The sequence below is a fragment of the Python bivittatus genome, unplaced genomic scaffold (assembly GCF_059951505.1).
Source record: "Python bivittatus isolate LINGU-HERP-01145 unplaced genomic scaffold, Pbiv_v1 ctg000700_np1212, whole genome shotgun sequence".
Taxonomy (NCBI): domain Eukaryota; kingdom Metazoa; phylum Chordata; class Lepidosauria; order Squamata; family Pythonidae; genus Python; species Python bivittatus.
The window spans coordinates 94745906-94769747 of record NW_028277098.1 but is presented as its reverse complement, the minus strand read 5'-3'; positions in this window follow the sequence as shown (position 1 = coordinate 94769747).

Sequence of the window (23842 nt, the reverse complement as noted above, 5' to 3'; positions counted from 1 at the left end):
TCAGCATAAACAATTTGGATACTGAGGATGGGGGGAACCAAGCATCAGAAACTGATCAGCAAAAGTCTATTAGGTCACAGGGATAAAATCATATTTAATATGGCCTCCAGAGCCCTTCCATAAATTGCAACCAAATTTTAGTGTTTAATAAGGGAGAAGGGGGAAATTATAAAGTACAAGGGGAACTATCTCATTAGCATTCTAGTAGGGGGACTCCAACTAGCATGCTAGGGTAGATATTGTCCTGGATAACAGAAGTTGCCAGGAATAACCCAAAGTATTTTATTAACCGGAGTAATGAACACAATAGTGACCCTGTCCCATTCCAAGCAGCTTGACTGGCAGTTGCACCACTGGGACATCACTGGACAGCAGAGTTGCTTAGGTCGTACAGAAAAACCACATAGCACAAAGGTCTCTCCTCCAACATCTTGTTCCCACCTATAAACAGTTGCTGCCTGAGATCACTACCATCTTCACATGCATTAGTGATGGCCTTGAGTGTGTGTGGTGTTGCTAGTCCATCCAGACCTTCCTATACAATTCAAATCCATGGTCCCCACTGAAAGTAATTTTCCCATCAGGGTTGGAAGCGACTGTTGGCTAGAGAGGCTTGGTAAGAGCTTCCCATCACCGCCACTGCTTGATCACGCAATCTATTGTGCCTGTTGTGGTCATCAGTTACAAGTTTTACTCTGATTTTCCCAGAAGCCTTAGCCTTCAATTTGTACTTGCTTTGATGCAGAAGCTATCAGCTTCATAATGTTGCACATTTCCACTAAAATAGCAAACTGGGATCTCTGAAGAACCCATGAGCCACACTTGGTTTTGACTGTGCTTGGATGTTCAGTTCAAGCTCAGCACACAACAGCTGCTTCAGTTTTTCTAGTTAACAGTTCTGGCCCCCATCAGTTCCCTGGGCTACATCAACAAGCATACGCTGCCGGAGTAAAACTAGCCACCAGGGCAGGTCGATGCATAAATTATTTTTCTCAATGATTGTTCCTCACTGGCATTTGTCACCTTGTTTTAACCAAACTAAACTGTGCTTTGACATTGCACTAAACATTTCCTAATTATACAGTGACCTTTTTTGTACAATAGAATCCTATTAGTGTTCCATTAATCTGTGATTCCTGGATGCTAATTTATTTCTTGTTTGGCCTGGAATTTTAATAATAGCACCAGGAGACGTCAAAACTGCAGAAGCTTTTATTGCAACATTTTCAGAGCAGGAGAAAGCAATATATAGATCTCCGCCAGACTTATCAGCCAGCCAATCCCCTCTCGGTTCTCCAGGGACGCTGCTTAAGGCTCCTCTGATGCAAGTCAAAGTATTTTGAATGAAGGCGTCTATTTGAAAGGCATAATTTGGGGAAAAAAATGTATTAAATAATTTTATTTTGTTTATCTTTTTAGAAACTCAGGTCTGGTTCTTCATTTTATTTAAAGTGTATTCTCCCATACTGGGGTCATGACACCAAATGACCACCCCTCCGAACTCCACCCCACTAATATTCCAATTAGTAAGAGAAGATTTTCTCTTATAAAGAGTAACCCAGTTCACAGCAAAACTAGGACAGGCCCACTGTGAATTCTCCTTCAGAATTAAAAAAAAAAATCTTTGTAGCCATCTATTAACTTAATTTCATTCCTCACTCTTTCAGGATGCTACAAAGGGAGTGGGAGAAAACAAAACAGAACCAAAGAGCCAAAAAAGTTCCTTTGTGTGCTAGATCAGATCATTGATCCAGCTTATTTATAATTGTCCACTGTGCTTAACAATGAATGGTGGCCAACTCTCCAATTGCTATCTGCTTGTTTACAGATATTGAAAGATGAACCCCCAGCCTACAAGGCAGCTATGTCTCCACTCAGTTCTAGTAGCTATCCCAAGTTCCCAAGTCTCCAGTTCAAAACCCAGCTCATCCATAAACCTGGTCCACCAAGATGCTCTAAGTTTTCACCCATGCTGCTAAAGCAGAATTACAACTGAAGGAAACTATACTATTGGCCTTTGCAGATTCACTTGGCTTTCATTACAGTCTCTCTCATTTTACCACATAGTCCTCCAACCAATGATTGTCAGCTGGTTTTTGTCTGTAACTGTTGGATAAAGAATCAGCTCCATCTTCTGCTCTCCCTCTCAGCCTGGGGATCAGTTGCCAGGTCTGGCAGGTTGGCAGGACAAGTGGGACAGTGCTTGTTCTATGGGGTAAAGGGAAGACTGCCCCCAAAAAGCTGAATCGTCTCTTCTGCTTTTCTGGGCAGTCCCCTAGTACCACATCACCCCTGCGTTATCTCAATACAAGACACAGACAGATACTAATCCCAGGGTTCTAGCCATCTCTCAAAACCATCTGCCACTTACTGGAGTTGAAACTCAGTGCCAGGGTCTGGGAAGGGTGCCAGCATTGGGTAAAGTGGAGATAGAAGTCATAGAGAGCTCACTTCTTGCCTGTTTGAAGATGTCACAGGCTGACTGTAATCTGATTATACAGAAGACTAGAGACCAAGCACTGAACAATGGCAGGGGCAGGATAAATACTAAAGAGAAGACCTTCTTTTGTCTCCCCAAGTAATTTTCCTTCAAAATTAGAGGGTCATCTTACATAGGCTGCCAATATAGTAATGGAGACAGGCATGTTCATTGCTGCTGTTGTTCTGGTGTTTGTCCAGATAACCGTGTAAGATCATTTGAAAATCAGAATTTTCTTCCTTTTGGAGAAATGCAGCATTTTTAAATTTAAAAGGAAACGAATACAATAAATATGAACTTCGATAGCAATTTTTCAGGCTCCCTAGAGAAGAGGGGATACCCAAGGCTTGGGGGACAGGGGGCGCAATTCTGCTCTGCACTGAGCTCCAGCACAGGATAGTTGATGTGTCTCCAATCTCATTAAATGTATTAGTAAATTTGGGACAGCCACTACTTCTAGCTGTGCATGTGGGGTTCTTGTGAGGATAAAATAGAAGAGAAAGACCTCCATAACCATCATCAGGCTCTCGAAAAAGAAGCAGGATCTCATTGTAATAATACAAGCTAAAATAAACAAAGTCCTGAACTAGGATGCTCCCATTCATCTCTTCTCAGCATGGCAAGGAGGAAAAAGACTCCCTAATTTTCACAGCAAGTGAAGGTATGATTAGAAGCCCTAAAGCTGTTCGATTTCTAAGAATCCATAGAGGCAGATGGGAAAAGAGGTTAAAGGAATCAAACCTTGGATGGATAAAGAGAATATCAAGGATGATTGCCCCAAATATTGAACACCTCTAACCCTTAAAATCAAATAATCCCTCCTCCTCACTCAGTTGCTAAACTGAGGCAATAAGTTTTGTGCCTAGAAGGCATGTAATAGTATCTGGGTCTCACAGGATGTAGGGAAAGCAGCACAGGCAAAAACAGCAACCCCAAAAGAAAGAGAGTGAATAGCATCAGTTATTCTTACCAGGGCAACACAGTATGTTCCAGGAATGCTTTTCCCTGCAAAAAGACATTTATACTTTCTAATGAGTATTTGCACCTGGATTTTGTTTTCTTCATTATTTTATGCATTACTTTTTGAAAGTGTTTCAGAATTATTGTTTACATGAACAAGAATCGCAGGAATTCATTCAATGGATACCTCAAGACCAGGTTAGTTAAAACATCCATCTATCTGCAGAAAACTAGGCAAAGCATTTTCATGTTATTTCCAGGTTAATCTTAGCAGAGAAGGAAGCATGATCGCTTTGAGAAGGCACGATCCCAGAGAAACTTCCCACTGTAGTGCAGTTATGTTTAATGTTGTGGCATTAGTTCAAGTTGGCAAATTTTATTACCTAAATATACAGTGGTTTGGAGAGAAGGGCAGAATTTGACCTAAGACATTAGACTCATTGAAATTGTGCGTGTGTGTGTGTGTATTTGTCTGTCTATCAGCACAACAGTGGCAATAATGCAGTTTTAGTGTGTGTGTGTGTGTGTGTGTGTGTACACATACATACATATACATAAGCAAGAACAGGCACTAAGGACCAGATCCACAGAAGCAGGGGGCTACCACACTAGACAGGACCCAAGGTGCAGATTGTGCAAAGAGGCCTCAGAGACAGTCCAACACATAGTGGCAGGGTGTAAGATGCAGGCAGGAACAGCATACACTGAACGGCACAACCAAGTAGCTGGCCTTGTGTACAGGAACATCTGCATAAAGTATGGGCTAGACTAAAGTCCAGATGGGAGATTCCACAGAAGGTTGTGGAGAATAACAGGGCTAAGATCCTGTGGGACTTCCAGATCCAGACAGACAGGTAGGTACTGGCCAATCAATCAGACATCGTGGTAGTAGACAAGGACCAGAAGACAGTGGTGGTGATAGATGTAGCAGTGCCAAGTGACAGCAACATCAGGAAGGAGTATGAAAAGCTGGAGAAATACCAAGGTCTGAAGGAGGAACTAGAGAGGATGTGGAAAGTCAAGGCAAAAGTGCTCCCAGTGGTGGTAGGAGCACTCGGGGCTGTGACTCCCAAGCTGGGAGAATGGCTCTAACAGATCCCAGGAACAACATCAGAGCCCTCTATCCAGACGAGTGCAGTGCTAGGAACAGCTAAGATACTGCACAGAACCTTCAAATGAACGGTGGTTCCAAGAATGATGCAGGTAGTTGAAAGTGTACTTTGGAGCATCTGCATAAACCAAAGATTCATTTTCCTTTTCTGTATATTTTGGTGCTACCTTTCTGCTGGGTTATTGAAGAAGTTCTGCGACTGGGCTGAAATACCTTATTTTGTACATTACATAGCTCCGTTCCAGACCTGCAATTGAGGGGAACAAAGCTTAGCAGCTTCAGTCAGCCACCAGCTGTTGTTACTTACCAACCTCATAATCAAGGGGGGCTATTTCATCCCCTCCCCTTGCTCCCAAATCATAAGAGCTAATACAAGCCCAGATATAAACTCCCAACCATTTGCAAGCTCCTCCTTGCCTGAAAGGTATAAATCATTGGGACCTGAAAGAGCCTTGCTCTCTGTAGGAGAGAAGCAATAGGAATCAACAATTTGGACTCCCCATGAAGATGCATATGAATAGTAAATGACACTTTGGACAATCAATGAACTTTTGAGAGGTGAATAACCTTAATCCTATCCCCAGACATTTAACCATGATGTAGTCCCATTCCCCAAGATCAGAAACCTCCGTGTGGATAATAAACATACAAGATGGATTATTTTCTTGCCTGATTGCCTGATCTTTCCTAACAAAAAACTGAGGGAAAGTGTAGTGAATCAAGTGGATGGCCTTGAAGGACAGAGGGAAGTTCCTTTACTAAGGCCACAATCTTGAGTCCATTCCAAGAAACTAATTTGAGAAAATGTCTCAGACAAACCCCTCTTTAAACCACACACAGATAAAGTGAGGGAGGGTAAGCATACTCAGACATGCAAGATTCTGTTACTATAGCTGTTCTAATAAAACTAGCTTTAGGTCTGCACAGTGTCTGTTTCTTAGCCTGGTCTACACGTTAGGGTTGACAGAAGGGAAAACAAGGGAAGGAAACATCGTCGTCTGGTGGAGTCTCAGAGAATGCATTCTCTGTAGTACCCTCTGCCATTTGGAAAAGTCTCCCTTCTGAAATTTGGGGGGACCTACCCTTTTAGCCTATGAAAACCTGGTTCTTCCCCCAAGCATTGGGCTAGGATGGGGCTGAGTCAGGGCTCCACAGTATGGGTGGTCTGGTGCCTGGGGGGGGGAAGGATTTGTATGTATGTATGTATGTATGTTGTTGTGAGCCACTAGGATCACTGTGTGAGATAGGTGGTGATATAAGTTCTTTGAATGAATGAATGAATGAATGAATGAATGAATGAATGAATGAATGGGATGTTACCATCAGCCATGTTTAGGCAGGGCAGGACAACACCAGCTGCTTTAAAACAGTAACTGGAAAGTGTCCTTGAATGGCACTCCTTTGGGGATTTACCTACATGTAACAGCACAGCAATTATTCCATTATGCAAGCTACGGAGCCTGTGCATTTTTCACTTTCTCTGTTTTCCAAAGCTATCAAGTCTCTGGTGCTGCTCAGTTGGTTTTTGCTCTAAAAACCCTCCAGGCGATAATGGCACTGATATGTATGATAAATGCTCAAAGCTCAAGTCAACTTGGATAAGACGGCACAGCATCTCAGCTAGTATTCCAGCACTCAAGTTGTCATACGGATGAAATAACGAATCACGTTCCTAATACTACTGTTCCAGTTACAATTATTATGGGGAGAATGGATTTATAATGAACAAACTCCCCTTTTCATTACAAAAAGCCATCCTCTTGCAGACATACAATGAGTTTTAAATGTCTCCTATTTCACATTAAAGAATGCTGTAGGGAAAAAAAAGGAGACATGATCAAATGCCCTTTCTTTAAAATAATCATAAAAAAAAGATTATTTTATTCGTTACCAACTCTGGGAGGTTCCTTCACAGGGAAATGAAGAAGAATCTGTTGGGAGGAAATTGAATCTTGACCTTTCCTGTCCTTGTGTCAAATTTTGGGAACCACCTCAAATAAACAAATTAAAGTGGAACCAGATTCTAAAAGTCTGGATCTGATCCTAAGTGAACACGGAAAGACAAAGTTGAATATTGAAATTCACTTCCCCCTTTAGACTCTTAAAAGACAAAGTAGAGACCCAAAAACATACAGAGAAAGAGAGGGTTGGGGTTGGGATCATTCTGTCTCAGTCCTGAAGTGAGTAATAAAAAAATCCATCTACCAACCTACCAACATGGTAGATTACGTCCATGATGTTAAATAAAGAACCCTTCATTCTGCAGTAGATTTATTCATGCTGATAATAATATTTCGGATAGATAGAAAGACAGGTATATTGTACAGACACATACACACATGCATTAAACTAAGGATGCAGCCTGAACTTTGACACCCTCTACCCCTTGGCTAAGCATAAAAACTTGTTCAACCAAGATGTTGCATCTTTACTGTAGTTAGAGGAATCACCACAGTTTTTGAAATTAATCTGAAAAATTAATATGACACGGAAAATAAAAATCTCCAAATGAGAGTGGCTCTAAAGAGCTATTTTTAGAACAATGTGGGAAGCAGGGAAAGAAAAGAACAAGTAGACATCTCTGGAGCACCACAACATGGGTCTTTACAGATAAGACTAACTGGCATAGAATAAAGAGCCACATTTTAGACTGCAAAAAGTGTGGATTTTTTAAAAAGGCACCAAAAGAAACCTGGGCAAGGCTGACTTGAAAGAGAGATAAACAGAAGAAATTAAAGTTTGGCAACTTTGACCCTTACAGAGCTATGTTCCTTTCAAAACCCAAGCAGCCACTCATTTGTAAAACAAAGGAGGCATCATCAATGCTTGACCTCATTTGCTTGGTTAATGAGACCCAGAAATCCTTGCTGAAACTCTTTGAAAGCAAAGAATAAAAAGAAAGGGGTGGGAGAATACTAATCCTGGGTCATTATGGCATCTTTACTTGTCATGCTGAGGCCACAATATACAAGCGACCTTGGAAAATTCTTTCAAGAGAACTTGGCACGTCAAAATGAAAATGTTGAAGGCCTTCATGGGAGAAGGAGCTGGTTCGCTGCTTTTCTCATACAGTAATCCCCACTGCCAAACCCATGGAGTGGAACTGATAGCATCCTCAGAGAAAAACCTGCTTTTTGCTCTTGAAAACCAAAGGGAAAAGGAAGAGTTGAAAAACAAGACAAATCAGGGGCACATTACAATTTAAGGAGCTGCTTTTTGATCTGTAAAACCCTAGATGGCTTGGTGCCCGAATACCTTCAATACTGCCTACTCTAACCAGTACTAGCTCTACTGATTAGATCGACCAAGGACAAACTTATACAAATCCCACTCATTTTGGGGGAGGGTTCAAGGGGCTGAAATGAGAAGGCACTGCTTTTCTGTGGCAGCACCAACCCGGTGGAGATCAGGCAAGCCTCCTCTTCGTTGGTGTTTGGAAAACTGCTGAAGACAGTTGTTTCAGAAAGCCTTCCTCTGATTTTGATGCCATCTTTAAATTTATAGTTTTTCGGTCTCTTTTGTTCCTTTTTGCCAGCGTTGTTTTTCCTGTTGATATTTATGATGTTTTGGTTGTAGTTCTAGATTTTTACTGTGGATGTCTTCTAAGCTGCCAAAAGTTTGTTTCATTGAGGCAGGATAGAAATGTGTTTAATAAGTAAATATTAAAGAGCTTAGAATATAGCTATCCCATGAGCACAGATTTCACCCTAGACACATGTTGGGTAGAAGATTTTTGCATCAAGTTTTATAGTCCAATCAAGCAGAAATCTTGAAAGCAAAGGCTAACAAAAAGGCTATTGCATATTATTTTAACACACTTTTCACAAAGACAGTAAAATAAGACTCAGCGGGCTCCCCATTTTTGCAAAATGTTCTTATAATGGATTGTTCCTTCCTAATGTTGCTATTAATTTGTTTTTAAGTTTGGAATACTTCTGTTCCTGGAACATTAATCTCTATCTAAAGAAGACAGTCACAAACTGATATCTGGAAATCAGCATGTCCTAACAGTGCTTATCTCATATATGCATCCCTCATACATTTCTTGCACAAGTCTACAAGATAGGATACAACTGACCTGTTTTCAAAAATGCACCCTATTCCTTTCAGACTCCTAATAGGTTTTCTCCCTATCCTTCAATTACGGGGTCATAACATGGACCAGCGTATCTCAACAACAGATGGTTTATGACCCTGTGGAACCAATTGGTGTTAACAGAGCATTTTCTCTTCTTTTACCCTGCGTCTACTTTCAGCATTGCCACCACACACATTCATTGTCCTCCTGTAAGAACTACAACCCAGTCACTATGATTCAGTACAGCAATGGATAGCAAAGTTGTACCATTTCTGTAGATGATTTTCAATTCCATTATATTAGAAAGAGAGAGAGGTACTATTACTGCAAACCAAAGTACCAATGTTTAGCAATATTTTCATTTGCAACACAACCCCTGGACCCCAGCCATTAAAAACATTGTAGAACAGCCATGTTAGTCTATGGCAGCCAAAAATGAGGAGTCTGGTAGCACCTTTTCGGACTAAAAAGTTGATTAAAATGCCTAAGCTTTCATTAAGCTACTGAATCATTTGGAGCTCTGAATATCTATCTAACATAAACAGAAATCTACTATAATCTACACTTTCAGCCTCTAACATTTCAGCAGACAGGATCTGCATTATGTCTTTCAGCCAGTCATCTTAAATATAAAAGTTAGAAACATTTATGGGATTTTTTGATTATTGAAAGGTGGGTTTTTTTGTTTTGTTTTTTTGAAATTCACAAAAACCTCCAATACTCTGGCAGCCTTTATCCAGCTAGGAGACATACCTTAGCATTAGAGCTAAAGATGTCAGATTTGGAAAGATGTTGAATCCATTGAAAGTGTGTGTGTGCAGGGGGGTGGCCTGAGATGATTGGGTAGTATTGTGCTTCTGAGTTATGCATTCTTCTACTGAGTTATGATCCTGCTCAGAGGATTTATTAAGATATTATTAGGAACCAGATAGTGATACTAGGAAGCCTGGTCTGCTTCTGCATTTTTCTAATTCTGAATTCCAATATATATCCTACCAGAGTAGCTCAGCTCTTAACATTTTCTAAAATAATGCTTGAAAATCACTATACTTATCAGTGCATTGAGTTCTTGAGTATTGATTGGACAAATATTGCACTGGGGATAGTGTCCCATCATATAAAAACCTTTATGGCAAAGTTGACCTCATTAGGGGAAGTTTCTCCAACACTCATCATTCTATGACTAGGTCTTGGCTATGAAGAGCAGCCTGTCACTGTGTGCCAAAATCCATTTTGTGCATGTGTCAGCATAGTTTTGTTGTAAACTAAAGGAAAAATGCACCCAAGAAAATCTGGATAGCAAGATTAATTGATAATCATACCCTAATGAGGACAGTATGTAATACACATAGCAAGCTTCTGGACAATGAGACATTGTAGAGGGAAAGACCATAGGAGGCTTCAGGAAACCAGCGCAGCTCTCTTTAAAAACTGCTTTCCTTCGTCCATAGTAAATTATTGGTATGGCATCATCTTGCTGGGATGATAATCCATTGACCTGGCGGGCAGGCTATTTGAAAAGACCACCTTTTCCCAGTTTCATCTGCCAAACCCACCAGGTTGGAGAGGCAGGGTATGTTACAGGTCCTCCCCCATTAAGGAGGTTCATCTAGTGGGACTGAGAAGGCGGCTTTCTCCATGGTGGCTCTCTCCCTGTGGAACATCACCCCACAGAGATAAGACTGGTCCCCACCTTGATGCCCTTCCGCAAGGCCCTGAAGACATGGTTTTGCCAGCGGGTCTGGGGATCCCAGGTTGATACAGAGCCCACCAAATGGCTAGTGTAAATGTGCTCTTGTTGCCAGGAGGGTGGGGTGGGGGTGTAGTGGGTTTTGTATTTGGGATTTTTATTCTTGTAAGCCACCTGGAGTCACCGTGAGTTGGGCAGCCATATAAATTGCCATACATACATACATACAATGGGAATGGCACACATTTAGTAAAGGCAATAGAATGATGCAGCACTAGGAAAAATAAATATTGGGAGCCCAAGTTGATGTGGGATCTGCCTCTTTTTCTAAAGATCCCTCACTTGTCCATAGGGGTTGGGTGTGAGCCCAAGGATTTTAGACTGGCTCACTTAGATAGTCATTACACTGTTACCACCTCTTCTTGAATGGAGAGATGTCCTCACATAGCTGGAATTTGGATGGGGCAGAAGAATTACCCTTTCCCAGGAATCTGCTTCTAAATGAATGGTCTCATTCTTTTAATTGGGGGTACCAGGCCAAGAGATTTTGGATGATGCTAGATTACAAACCCAACACTAGAGTGCTGTTGTCAACTTTATTCACAGTCAAAGACCAAAAACACTTAACCACACAGATAAAAAGAGAATAAAGATCTGAGTTAAGTACAACTGAATAGATGTCTGAATAATACATCAACGAAGCAGCTGCAATATTGATACTGGAGTAATCAAGAATTGAAAGATTTTTATTTCAATCAAAGCAATAAGGTCAGGATTTGAGAGGAGAGTTTAAATACTGTTTAACATCTTCATGTTGCAGGGTGGGAAAAGCATTTCACTGAAGGCCCCAGATGATCCCTACTGTACATCCATAAGATAAGGCAGTACCAGCTGATACCAATGCTGTGACCTGAAGCAGAAAGAGAGAATTGCACATACATATTCCTAGAGAAAAAAATATGCAAGCATTATTCCAAATTCTTTGGGGATGAGGAATTTCCATAAGGATATAGAACTCTTTGACAACATCTCTCTATTTATGGGTTTCCCCTCCCTGCCCTGCCCTGCCCCATTCACTGCCTTGCATGATAATTATTCCTTTGTTGATGGTGATGAAAGAGTTGGAGAAACACAAGGAAAGCAAACCATGGATGGAAGGAAGGGGCGATAGGGGACTGACTGTCACGGCCTGCAATTTCTTTCTCAGACACAATGATTTTTCCATGTACATAACAATAGCAGCAGATAATAATAGAATAGCATTCCTGTGGCTGAATTTTTTACCAGCATGTTGTTTAACTCTAATCAGAATCAGGCAATAAAATGCTCAAGTAATAAAATATTGCAGCTTTACAATTTCATGTTCTCCAAAATCGGGGGAATCAAATCAAATCTCTACTGTTGCAAAAGTTCTTAATATTTCATACCTGTTCCCCATTTGTAGGTGGATATTTAAGTAATAAATGTGAAGGGAACATACCGAAGAGAGAAAATATCCCATTTGGAATTATCACAGGTATTGCAATTACATCTAGGCTAGCATCAAACTGGGGCATAAGAGAGAGCGAAGGAAAAACACGGGCAAGCTTGCAAGATTAATGCCAGCCCTTGGAGGCTGACCAGATCAGGAAACAGCCTCCACAAGATGACTAGACCTAGACTTTAGTGAGATAGGCTCTTGTAACAGAATCTTCCAAGTCCAACTGCATTTTCCCTTCCCTACCTCTTTCACCCCAGGAAATAAGGGAAGAATCATCTGAGTTTCTTCCTGGCATTTACTGTAACAGCCATAGAAGGAAGAGGTTCACCCCTTCCTTGTATAGTGTGTTTTTATACACTTTATTATTATTGTTTCCTTAAATTGCAGTAGGACTAATTGGGAAAGGGAGAGAACTCTTATTTACAATCCTAACTTTCTTTCAGCATCCTATAATCAGCCACTACTTTTACATTATTATTATGTATTCGGGGGGGGGGGGAAGCCAGAATGGTTTTACTGGGGTAAGAACCATGGCAGACATGATGATGGAAACCAGAGTTTCCTCTATCTCCCTTACTGTTCCCACTGAAGGTGTGAGTGTGTCTGCAGTTGGGGGAGTGGAGGGTATGACTGAAGTCCCCCCATATCATGGCCTTTCCTGTTTACATCCAGAGAATAGTATGTGTGTATAAGATTATTTATTTAGAAAATTTATATGGCTACCTATCTTATGCAAATAACTGTGGGGCTAAAATACAACAAAAATATAATTAAAAACAGACTTAATAAATACAGAATACAAACTATAAAGCTGAGGCATCTTACACATTAACCTCAATTGCAAACCCACCTATATCAGGCTCTGCTAACAACCTGTAGGAAGAGCCAAGTTTTTCCAACTGTTCCTCACAGGTGGGGATGGGGAGAATAAAAAACTAACTCTGGACTAACACTGTTTCTCTTTGGCACAGATTTCATGGTATCTTATAACAGTAGAATTTCATTTTCTTTTAAATGTGAAATCTTTATCTCTTGATTAACATTTGACATGGAGCTGATATCCTTAGATTGTTTACATTGTTATTTCTTGTTATTTTTTCCTTTCATTTGTTATTGTTTATCACTTTTGGGGATTTTTGCGTATATTTGTTTTTATATTATTCTGTAGTTTGTGTGTCTGTGTGAGAGGGGGGATGTTGCACTTTTTTACAAATTTGTAATAAAATAAAGTAAGAAAGAAGACGAAAACATCTGGAAGAACACATACTCCTCTGTACAGAGCTATGGATGAAATAAGTAAGCATGCTGTGTAGCATGGTTACAAATTATGGCTATGTCAAGTTTAACCCTGCAATTATGCCTTAACACATCTTTGGAACAGGTCACAGAAAGACACTGGTGGCTTGGAGGAGAATTCATGAGAACGCCAGACTTGTGGCTATGGATGCTACATTAGCATGGGCAAAAGCCACAGTTGTCTCAAATTGTTGCCTTGGTACTTGTGGCTTCCTTTGTTGCATGGCTACTTTTCCTTTTCTTCAGTCCACCCTCAGCTGCCTCTGCTTGTTGTCTTCTTGCTTTCCCAGATCTCAGTTACTGCTCTTCACCATCCCATGTCGTATACTTCCCAGACTCATATCTCCTTTCCTCCATCTGATAAAACTGTTGTCTTCAGACACACATGGATGCACAAGCTCCAGCTTCAACACCAACTTCAAGAAGCTAAAAAACCCTGCACTAATTCCAAGCTGATTAAAAAAAAACAAAAAAACCACAGGAACCACATTCATGTTCAAAGCAGTGCCTGATCATAGACAGATTGGGTAGAATACTTGGGTCAGAGCCCACCACATTGGAACACTACCCATGTTCCTTTCATCCTGGAGCTGTGTCAGTGAAAAACAGCAACCTTAGGAAGAGAGAAAGTCAGCATGAGTTGTTGATGTCCAAAATACACCATTTCAACCCAAATCATTCCATGCCATGGACAAAAGCTCTACACTCTCATGGAATGTTATTTATGTTTATTAATGGGAATCTTTCTGCCAAGTGCAGGTGTGAGCAGCCTAGAGATGTCCTTCTATATTTATTCATCATAGCCAAAAGACAGCTTTGCTCTCCTCTCTGCAGGCCCCATGATTCATTTTCTCAAACCTAGATGAATAGGGGTAATCTTAACATAAAAATAAAGAATCCCTGATCACTAGGATATTGATAAGTTTATCGTTTCCCCACCTTCTAGTTAAAGATTTATTTAGTCTTCCTTGAAGCCATGAATTTATTTTGCCATCATAGCTGTGATTTACAATGACAAATTGCTGTATTCTCACCCTCCCAATGTCCAAAAATGATGGCATGTTCTAGAACTTAGTTAATTAGACCAGCTCACCCTGCTTCCCATCTCCTTAGTAAACAAGACATTTTTCTAAGCTTCCACACAGAGTTACTTGGGGAACTACACAGATAATGTCAGTAATCAATTCTAAAAATATATTTTCCAAACAGAGAAAGGACATCTTCCATGAAATACTTCACTTTGTATTTACGATAAACAGAAAGCAAGACATACTGCTTCAGCGTTTGGAAGAAATGATGGATGGGAATAAAATAAGCTTGTTGCCTTCTAGTCTCCAAAAGGAAGTTTTACACACTTTAATTCCTACCAGAAGCCAGCTGGCTCTTGATCAGAGTTGCTGCTGAGTCGTCTTTGAAATCTAGATAATAATAAAATAAATAAAATAAAATAAAATAAAATAAAATAAAATAAAATAAAATAAAATAAAATAGCATTCGGTCTAGGAAGAAAGTCTTAATTTCTACTAGACAACCTATGACCTGTTGGGTCATCCTTTGAGAGAAAGGTAGTGCAGTCTGATGTGACCAAAATGAGCATTAAATTTTCCTGAATGGTATTGCTAGTGCTTTGCTTTGAAAATGACCATGGCAGGCAAAAAAGCAGTGGAAGCAGGAGCGACTTCCAACTTCCTGCTGGTTTTCCCATTACCTTTGCTTGTGGAAAGCCAACAGGGAGCATCAGAAATCATGGTCAAGTGACTGCGGGAATGCCGCAACAGCCACAACTTTGCAAATAAAAGTGGTCTGGACATCCTGGAAATTTCAATTCCACAGGAGTCATGGGTCCCAGATTTTTTACACATTCTTTAGGTTAGCGGATTGTAGGTATCTTGATTCAAAAATTGCTGCAGTATAATGCACCATTTGTGTTAACGTGAGGGTACAGACAAACAGATAAAGGCAAAGAGATTTTTAGTAGTATATAGATTGTTTTACTGAAGTGTTTTGCAGCTTCATGGCAATCTCATTAGAATGGTAGTTACTATGAAGAAGTCAGCTAAGCAAACAGACACACACATTTACGTGGTCTACGCAACTGATAATAGGAGTTAAGGCCTACTTTAGCAGCATATGGTTTTAAAAACCAGCAATTATTAATGGGGTGCATCATTCAAGGCTGAAATCCTAACAGCACATTAGCATCATTAATGCTAATTTAATATCCAGTGAAAACCTGAAGATTTGATCCCATGGTTGAATTTGAAAGATGGAGGAATACTGTAATAACCCACAGAGATTTTCTGTTTCTAAAGAATTGTCTGTTTACTTCCTAAAAAAAGATCAAGTTTAGTCCTCCGCCTTCAATTTTATTGCCTCCTTGGACTTGCTAGGCACAATATTGTAATGATGGCAAAAGCAACACATTTCTTTCTGCAGGACTGAGGATATACAAGAGCTCTTTCAAGAATATAACTTATCCTTGGATTCCTTTTTTCACCCTGGGTTAGGGATGGACCAGTTTCCAACAGCCAATAACTATGCCTCAGAGCAAGGTGAAGTCTTTTTCAAGAGGTGTTTGATGACGTTCTGAGCATGTCCCCTGGGTTCTTAAAGCCTGGGAAAGAGGATAGCAGTTTACAGAATATTACAAGCACAGTTCATTTATGTATTCTTCCTTTATCAGGAAAATAGGCAGCTATCTCCGCAGTGCATCAAGAACTAATTAGCAAGAGGATCAAGAAAGCTCCACCCAAATGAACTCAGTGTTAAATTGGCTGCTAATGTAAACATGTCTAATTTTTAAGATTTTTCTAACCTAATTTTCTTTCTCCTTTCAATAGCCCTAATAAAATATGACCCTGAGAATCTTGTTTTTTGGCTATACAGTAAGTGTTGGCCAAGGTCTTGACCATAGTTTTCTTGGAAACATTATGGAAATAGTTTCCCACGGTCTTCTTCCAAATTGGTTTTTGTTTTTCTCCTTATTTTCCAGTCTAGCATGCAACCCTGGAATTTCCTATAGCTTCTCATGCAAGTCCACCTCTACTTTGCTTTTCTGAGATCAGCCAGGGTTAGCAAGCTGCTATCATCTAGCTGAGTCCATTTTGTATCACTGTCTTTTTGGGGGGAGGGGGGTATTATCAAAGGCCTTGAAACATGCACTGGCAATGATAATACATCAGAGAGACACAAAATAAAATTCTCAACCTGGTTTTGTTATGGGGAGAAATTTCTCACTCTTTTTGTCTGTCTGTGTGTGTGCCTTCAAGCCAGTGTTGACTCATGGTGACTGCCTGGAGTAGTCCCTGCAATTTTCTTGGAAAGATTTTTGGAAGTGGTTTGCCACTGCCTCTTCTCCCTAGGGCTGAGAGGGAGGAACTGAGTGAAGGTCACCCAGCTGGCTTCATGCCCAAGGCAGGACTAGAACTCATGATCTCCCAGTTTCTAGCCTGGTACCTTTAACCACTACACAAACAGGCTCTCTTCTCACTCAGAATAGGTGTGCTAAATCTAGCAGAGACTTAACAAAACTCCTGCAGGCTTTCTTTAAAAAGAGGGGTACTCATATCACCTTGAGCTTGTTTGGAGGTTCTAGGAGAGGAGTGCAGCAATTGTATAGCCTTGACCGAAGATCGGTACACTCCTTCTATCTGGGATGGTCATCCTCTTCCACCAAGCATGCAGCTTCAGGAGGGATGCACATGGAGCAGTGAGGGAGGAAGGTGACACCTGCCTAGCCAGCCAGATCAGCCAAATCAACCCTGGCGATCAATGGGCTGACAGATGTCACAGCCAGATTGCCCTCACATCCAAGAGGGGTACTAATTTTCCTGACAGTTTTTATCAGTGTGATCCTGAGAGATGAAAAAGAGGTCAAAGCAACCATATGATACTTGTGGGCAACCCATTCCTGCCTCCCCCCCCTTGCCTATAATCATTCCTGGTTCCTTAATCAATTTTCCAGCCACTTTCCATAAACTAGATATTAAATTTCCAAAAGAAATTGGCAATCCTGTCATGAAGAAGTCAGACTTGGAGCCCTGAAATGCCAACAGCTTGGCTCCTCAAGTAATAGGGGAGGTTTATGGAAGTTTTTAACACCCTGCCATTTCAACCAATTGATGTCAGTTGGCAAACATACAATGTAGACCAATGATGTCATCCAGATGGTGTCTAGGGGCAATTATAGATAATTGAGGCAACAATAAAAACAAATAAAATATGTATAGGTGCCATTTTCTTGAGGAACCAGTCACTGTTTTGCCAATCATGCATCTCTTTTCACTGCCAATATGCTTGAACAGATGAGGAGCTTTTCCCAGATTTGTTCTGCAAACAATTCTTTAGCTCAAACATTTATACCAAACAGAATTGAGCTCCATCTAGACTCCCAGAAAAAAAAAATTTTTTTTTTTTTTTTACAAATTAGTACAACAAGGAAGCCAATATTTATCTAACGAGTGGTACGAAAAATGAGTTAAAATGCTTTCTTTAATGAGGGGTGAACAAACAATAACAACAGCAAAGTAACTAGCATTTAATTGGGTTCCTGGCATGCTCTCATGCACAAAAAATGTTCAATGCTGGCCTATCCAATTTACTTACAGCCCTCTAATGTGAACTCCAGGAACACAGGACTCAAGCATTTTGCATGGGTCACTCAATAAATTACATGGGAAAGTGCCTTTTCATTTTCACAGGGAATTTTTCTTTACACAAAAGTACATTAAAAAAATAATAAAATCTGGGGGGGAAATTCAGGACAAATGGAAGGGTATTATGGTACAATAAATGCCTCTATGGGTTAAATGCTGTGAATAAGTAAGTAGAGCATGTGCAGGTTAACGTAGCCCTAGAATAGCTTTAGCTCATGCATCAGCAACTTAGATAGGTTTTACACAACAGTTTACAACTGAATAAATCCCCAATTACAACCACATACATTTTGTTACTGGTTTTTTTCTCCTCTGAGACACCAGGTCACTACTCATATTTTACACATAGATAGAGTAGATTTAACTCATGACATGTGGAGTCATATAGGGCTAGACTGGGAAAAATAATCTATTAGGTAGGACCATGGTGTAGAAACAATTCAGCAGAGCTCAGATGATATACAGTAGGGTCTAAATTAATTCAAATGGTATAAACCAAATTCCTATTTTGTTCAAAGGGAAATATGCCAAATGGTCTTCTGCTTCTTCTGACTGATGAAGATCCCTCTGCAAGGCAACTCACTTCCAAACAGCAGTGCTATCATAGGAATTGGCTAATTAGGAATTTGAAGTGCAAACCCTACATTTGACAACACAAATGATGAAACATCAACCCTACCCAAATGGAGTCATCTTCTCTTTACAATTCAGCCATTCTCATCTATCCATTTAATTTACTTCATTCAATGATAAAAGCCAAGGATCATTATACAACTCTCTCTTGTCCCCCAGCAGGATACCAACCTTTTTCCTCTCTACGCTTCTCTTTGACTCATGACTTTGCTCTTACAGCACTAAATGATACAATCCATGACGGTTATTAGTATACACTTATTTTTATTCACCCAATTATTGCATGCATGTCCAGAATTGAGATGCAAAGTCAAGATAAATATATACATATATACTATGAAAACAAGAGACAACATGAGAATTACTTGGAAGAAAATGTAGGAGAGCCATGTTAATCTATGGTGGCGAAAAATCAGAATGAGTCTGGTAGAACCTTTTCTGACTAACATGTTTTATTAAAAGGCAGAAGCTTTCATAAGCTGCATCTCGCTTCATTGGATGCTGGCTACATACACTTGTAGGACCTGGGCCTCAGCTAAGAAGCCAACCCAGACTCTGGGCCAGAAAAGGAACTTTAAACTTTAAACTTTATTTTAAAAAGTTCCCTTTTCTTTGAGCTCTTTCTTCCTCTTCTTCAAGAAACATTTCACAATTCTGGTTGTAACTCTGTTAAGACACCAGAAGGGACTTTTTGTGCAGGTGGGATCACTGGTCAATTTAAATGTTTCTCCTGTGGCATCTTGTGCCATCAAATTGAGATTAGATAACAGCTACACGTAACTTTTAAAAACTACTTTGCGTTAAATGAAAACTAATTTATTTGGGTTTTGAAAGTTATAAGAAGACGACCCATGAGACGAGAAAAGGTGCAGCGTTTATGAAGTTAAAGTATAATTGCAGATGGGATTGTATTTATTGTTCCTATAGGCTCATTCTCTTGGCATCAATATTCCTACCTAATGTCCAACACAGAGACCTTTCTGCAGTTCTATCTGTTGGTTTAACTCTCATATTATCCCCAAATGATGCATTTTCAAGAACTGTCCGTGATATATCAGCATTTCTCATCTTATTTATTTCCAACTTTGAAACAGGGGAAGAACAGAATGCTGCACTCAGTCAATATCTTTTATATAACTCCTTTCAACTTGCAAAAGTTACATACTTTCCATGTGATTTGATGTGGCCCCAGCCATGGCTTTGGTTCTTACTTCCTTCAAAAGTAAACCATGCTTGTATGCAGCAGGGGAGGAGATTTGCAATATTCCTAAAATGCAGCAACTTAAACATGGAAGCTCCAACATTTTGATGTCAGCAACAAAAGCATGATATTCCTCGTGAACAACCTTTGGTTACAAAGCCAAGTCTACAGGTACCATTGTACTATCATTTAACCACCGCTGTTTAGTCCACATCCATGGCTGGGTATATGTCTGCTCTTGGAATGCTTAATAGATAACACAATAGCCAGTCTGCATTGCAACACCTCAAGCAAAAGATGAGCCTTCTCTTGCCAAGGAAGTCTAATATACGTCTTTATATATTAAGAAATTTCTTTTGGTAAAAAAAAAAAGTGGTTTGTTGCTATTTTCACCCACTACACCTAGTCACAATCTCTAGGGCAAGAGAAAACAAGTCTGTTCCATCTTCTGCATGACAGCCATTCAGATCTTTGAGGATCCCTTTAATGATTCTCTCCTTCATCTAGACTTCTCCAGGCTAAGACAACCTGGAGAAGATTAAGAGAAGAGATTCAAAAACCACCCTAGTTGCTCTCCTCTGGATGCACTCCAATTTGTTGGAGTTTTTCTTAAAATGTTCTGCCTAGAGGTGGATATAGTATTCCAGATGCAAGGCTGTGCAGGGAAGAATAGAGTGCAACTATGGATCTATTCATATCTTAATCAGGGTTCTAGATAATCTAAGAGTATAGAAATCTTTTCAACAGTTATGCTGATCACAATATGACTTCAGAAGTATTAGAACTTCTAGGGTATTTAACTTAGGTAGGGCTAAATACACAGCTCCATTCTCTTTCACCATGCTTCCTCTTTTCACACCTATGATTTTTTTTTTCCCTTTAGGATGTGGACTGTGTGTTTTCATTAGCACAGTCTATCCAAAGGTGATTTCCTGGGATCTGGAGAAAGTGCTTCTGTTATAACCATTTTAGCAGCTGTACCATACCACATACTCCTGTTCAGCTTGTTACTAAGACACATTCTCCTGCTAAATCAGATTTTCCCCATTCTTTAGTTAGTGATTTTGCAACCAGAATATGTACACACGCACACACAAATACTAGTGGTTGTAAAATTAAGACTTATTCAAATGTAAGTTGGCAGCACCTAGCCATGTCTGACCTCAAAATGACAGCCCACTAGGTAGACAAGACCAGGAAACCATCTTCCCCAAAAGATTAAAACTACTTTTATTGAGATTGGCTATAATAACAGAATCTTGCAAGTCTGATTGTGCTGTACCTTCTCCCCCTTGTTTTATGCAAGTGAATGAAGCAGCCCTGCCCAAGCCACTTCCAAATGTTATCTCATTGCTCTGGACTTAAAAAAACGTTTCAGTCTCTTTTGCATATGTAACCCTTCTTGCATGTTTCTGCAAAGTTACCTTCTTTATTCTGTACACCAAAAACTAAACAGAGCTGGACCTGGTGATTACTTGAATGAGAGACCAAGTGGAAAATTCAGGGCTGTAGGCTAGATGACCAAGTCAAAAAGCATCTGAGAACCCAATGGAAAATCACTTTCATACTGCTGCCAAGAAAACGATTATGAGTGTATCAATGTAGTTATCAGGAATCAAGCTTGATTCCAAGAAGACTACACCTTTATTAATCTGTGGAGTTTCCATCACATTACAGATATTTTTTCCTTCTTTTGGAATAGCAGTAAGTACAACTGGATTATTATTATTATTATTATTATTATTATTATTATTATTCACAATAACAAGGAGGAAAAAGAACCGCGCATGTTTAACTATCTCTGTAGAGAAAAGACTGATTTTAGAATTAGTCTGGGACATCCAGGGGAAATTAATGACTTTTTTTTCCCATGGAAATGATAAACATTTGTGCCTTTGAATAGTAAATTTAATTTTAGAAGGGCCAGCTTGCAGATCCTCCAAAATGTATAATTAAGAGGCATTTGTACAGAGAGTGAGCAGTAGACGTGAAGCTCATTTTTTTTCTCTTATTTTTTTCTATGAGGAAAGGAGCAAAAAAGCTCCACAAGAATTCAGAATTAACCTGGAAGACACAATGGAAATGAGTAACTGGAAATACAAATATGAAATTGTGTCTCCATCTTCTCCTAATGATGAAGATATGTGACGCCTTTGAGTCCATTTGGCTCCTGGCAGCTACATAGACAAGTCCGCAGAGTTTTCTTGGCAACAGATTTGGAAGTGGTTTGCTGTTGCCTTCTTCCTAGGGCTCAGAGACAGTGACTGGCCCAAAGTTACCCAGCTGTTTCCCATGTCTAAGGAAACAATTGAACCACTACACCAAACTGGCTCTCAATTGTAACTTGGCCAGATTCTTCAAAATGTGTGATTCATGGGCATAATTATGGAAAGTGAGTAACAGGTGGAGGTTGTTCTGCATAACAAAAGTCAGACCATTTCTCCAGCCAGAATCACAGTTCTGAGATCTCCCAGGTGGCCCCCAGATCACTTCTGGACAAATCTGTGACTGTTAAAAGAACCCCAAGAAGGATGGTAGGTTTTCTCTGTGACAATCCCTCAATTCCCTGGAGCACGATTGTTAAACCAGTTGGCTTCTTTAGTGCAGTTACACTCAAGCCGTGCAGGTGTGTTGCCCTGCTGTAGTATTTGGGGATTAAACTAAACTAAATAGCTCTTCTATCATACCAACACTTTCCTTTTGGTCAATTGGATCCAACGGCACCATTAAAATAATCCTCTTTTGCTTCTGCATTATCCATTAAGTACTTAAGTTTTAATTATATCTCAAGCCTACCTGAAAACATTAGAAGGAAATCTTTCCAGCAATATTGCGTAAGCACTGGACTACAGCAATTGACTACAGTCTAAGAGTGCATGTAATTTCCGATCCCCAGTTGTTAATGAAATCCCAAACATTCAGATTTTAATTGAACTAGATAAAGATTAAGAAGCTTAGTAGCAGCTGGCATTGTGAATTAGTTCTCAGCAGATTTTTATGTTGTACTCTAAATCATGGCTTTTGTAATCTTCCTAAATTGTCCTTTATCTTCCTAATGCAGATATGATTCTCAGAAAATAACATCAACCTTACACTGTTCCCCATTGCCTGTAAATTTTTGAACTGTAAAACCTTAATAGTCTGTTTTTTCAATAAGTATTATGATCTATAGGTATAATGTGCATTCAATAAAAATCATCCTGTAATTAGAAGAAAGTTTTTCAACGTGACCTGCTTGGCAGATCAGATTTCTTAAACAGTATGAAGAGTGTTAAGATTTATTTAGGTCCCTCTGGCATTGAATTGTGAAATAGGGCTGGATTTAATAGTTAGAAGGTTTGTTGGCTCAGATTGTCTGGGTAAAGCAATAAAAGGCTTTGAATAAAGTTGAAGAATGTGAAAGGGTATTTCTCCATCATGCTTAAAATGCCTGCTCCCCCTGAGAATTCTGGGAACTGTAGTTCTGCAGAGAGCTGGGAAATGCTGGTGAAAAATTCTCATATTATTTTGAAACTGCAATCCCCAAGATTCACCATGGCTAACTGTAACAGCTGATTAGCTTTTAAGGTAAACACTCCCATGAGTCCAACTTCTAGTCACTGCCCAAAAGCAGCTATGTCGCTTTGTTGGCAGCAGTTTGAAAATGATTTGTCATTTCCTTTCTCCAAGGTTTTTTTGGTTTTGTTTGTTTGTTTTAATTTTCAGCCCTGGGATTTTCTGGTGTCTCCCATTCCAGTACTAATCAGACCAGACATGATTTGCTTTTGGGGGATCAGAAGCTAAAGAGGGTTGAAGTGGGTTAGCATTTGCATGGAAGACCATCAAGATTATAAGCTAGACTCGGAAGTAAAAAAAAAAAAAATCACAGTATACGGCATGACAAACTCATTCCATACTTTGTCGATAAAGAGATGTGCTGACAGAGTCACCAAGAGTTGAGCTTCATCTTTTTAAGAATGGTTAGACACTGCTCTAATTTTTCGTACTGATAAGCCAAAAGTATATCTAAAAAAGTAACTTTAGATATGGGGAGTTAAGAAATTCTTAGAAGTTAAGAGCTTAGCATGGGTTTAGTCTCAGTTTCCCTCAAGGCATCTTTGTGATTCCTTCTAATTCCATAATTCTATGATTCTATGACACTGTCCCTTTTAGCATGCTAAAGTTGTTTGAATAGCCCTCTCTAACCTGACTCCATCGAGCTATGTTTAAAGTCCCAGAAGTTATTTTAGGTTCAATCTTTTCAGTTCGAAGGATCTTAA